Below are 2,750 nucleotides of genomic sequence, written 5' to 3'. Positions count from 1 at the left end.
ATGACCTGTTGCTGAGCCCGTGTACAGGGGTGGTGAGCGCTTGAGGCTGTTCTGCTCCGTAGGCCTGGCTCGACCTTTTGAATACGACAGAGGCGCAGCGTACACCAGACGTGGTCATCTCCATCGGGAGGAGATCGAGATCTCCTCTCTGTAGCGGTGACAGCCGCTGGATCCTTTGCAGCTCCCCAGCAGAGCGCATGGGTAAGCTCGTTAGCTCATACGGCAGCAATTGTGTACACCGGCTGGGGCCGGGATCGTGGCCGGGATCGCCTCCCATCATGCTGGGAGCTCACACACCAATCAAGTATACACAGGACACGGAAACACCGGCCAGAGTCAACGCTGCCTATACACTCGATGAGGTCACCTCTCGCCTACTACACCCTGCGGATGGCGGGTGTACTCCCCCCAGCTTCAATCAGTTACACATGCATTAAAAAGATGAAATAGATATACAGGTTTTCCTTTTTCCTAGTACCTTGGTGGGGCTTGAACCTGAACGAATGCAGAGCAAACAAGCGGCGACTCGCAGCCCGCTCGATGCCTCGAGCTCGCTGCAGCCCCGCCGCTGCCGCTGCGGTGTGTCAGTGAAAAAAGTTTAACAAACAATGCAGTGTACGTACACTGCAATGAAAATAAACCAAAATATACTACCTGTAATCCAAAGCTAACTGAAGATGTCCTTCTCTCTACGACCCCCCCTCTCCCCCCGCGGGAATACTGGTGTAGTGCGCTGGGGTTTAGTACAGTAAAAATTGAAAGGCGTAGTAAATACTTCTTTCTGAAAAGTTGAATCAAAATTTGTTTGAAATAACAGAGGTAAACGTTTTAAATCGATATCTTTTTTACGAGAGAGTAGAGACTTAGAGCACAAACACAACAGTCATCGCCCGTGTAGACCTAAGTATGCCTGACGGAGAGAATGATAGAATATAATATTAAGATAAAAGGTAGAGAGATGGGGAGTGTAACGAAAGGACGGCGGAATGTACACAAAAACGTATTCACACACACACGTGGGGAATCCTTGAAACTACGAGAATAATAATCTGGTGCTGAGTTGGAGCTGAGATCGGTAGCGTCCCTTCGGGACCCCGCGGGTCAGCTCCAGCATCGTCTCGGCTCGGCGCACTCAGTCTGCTGCGCCGTCGCCCAGGCAGGCCTCCAGGTTGCATACGACTGTGTGAGTTACTGTGTGAATAATCCTAGTGACAAGCTTACAAGTTACGTAAGCGTGTTCCTAATAGGGAAGTGCGAATTATCATCTAAGAAGATAAATGAAAATACTAACTGCTATAATAGTTGAATAATAGAAGTTCCCTATTGTAGTGCACCCGCACTACAGCTCGTCGGCTCTAAAGTAACCGCCAGCTGCTAGGGGATCATATCTACGCAGCCAAACGGCAAATACACTCAAGAATTTCTGTCAGTTTTTGTGAATTTATTTTAATTTGTTGGGGCAAAAAGGGTCTTCGTCGTTAATTATTCTGGCATGTCTTCCCTTACTTGTGTCGCCCACGTAGGGTTGGTTCCTGTAACATGCTCTGTCTACAGTTAGCGCAGGAGCCTTCACTTGGCCTTGGTAGGTTGCGCGTAAGCAAATGCAAACATTCTGTAAGCATATTCAGAGGTAAAGAATGCAATAAAGAAAGCTTCGTTGAAGCTCCCCTGTGCGCACGTGTGACGCTCGCCTGCATCACCAGCTGCAGCGAGGTACGCTTCAACCCGATTTTCACCTGCATCCTCCCTGCAACACCCAGGCCCTGCGCTCAACGCCCAGGAGGCCTGAGGACAGGGGAAGGAGGTCAGCGGCTTCGGTGAAGCGCTTACTTTGAATATTTACCCACACTGCAGCTCGCTTCTGTCCTTGATTAGGGCCAGAGACTAACCGTTATACTTGGTAGCACCGCCTGGTTCATTTGGGCAGGTACGCGCACGGATTCCATCCCCACATGGATGGCCTCAAGCACTGCTGAAAAGAGAAAATAGGATTAAAAAACCCGTTCCGTCTTCTTAAACGAGACCTTTTCCAATTTCAGCTGTTTCCTTCCAGCGAATTTGAGGTTGACTATGGTCCGCTAACAGGGGGCGGGCGATCGACGCACGGTCTGCTGCCTCACCAAGCAGAAGCCTGGTCTATTCCGGCGTCCCGTCTGGGGGAATGTGCATTGTAGCCAAAACCAATTCAGGAGGAACGCCTCCAGCTGTGGCGCCCTACGCGATATGATCGCGCCGGGACAAAGAGGCCGTGGAGTCGTTCCTTATTTCCCTAGACTTAAACCTTTGCCTACAAAGTGCCCCGGGAGAGTTCCGATCACTTTTGCCTTCCTCCTTATTGGGTGGGGATGCACGGTGGTGGTGGTTACATTAAGCAAAGGCTCTACCTTTCCGGAGAGCATCAGGTCCAAGCAGGCGTTCCGGCATATCAATCCTTGGTGAACCGAAGCCCTACGGTGAATCCGGAGCTGCTGGTTTATAGCAGCGCTGTCCTGAGCAGAGAGGAATTCAGTAACCGGCTGGGCTACGGGTAGGGAGAGTGGAACTCGTTGACATGATGGAGTGCCTTAGCATAAAAAAAAGCAAAAATGCTACTTACGCTGCGAGAAACTCCCCTTCAGAAATGCCAGTCTAAGGGGAGTTCGGGGCCTTAGGGATCATGTGGCCCTCGGAACCTGATCCCACTCACGTCAGTAGATGCACTAGTCCCGTCCAGCAGCTGTGCCCCCAACGACAACACAAACGCAGATGAG

This window comes from Eimeria mitis, genomic scaffold, assembly GCF_000499745.2.
Source record: "Eimeria mitis Houghton genomic scaffold, Emh_scaff445, whole genome shotgun sequence".
Lineage (NCBI taxonomy): Eukaryota > Apicomplexa > Conoidasida > Eucoccidiorida > Eimeriidae > Eimeria > Eimeria mitis.
Note: the sequence above shows the minus strand (reverse complement) of the source record.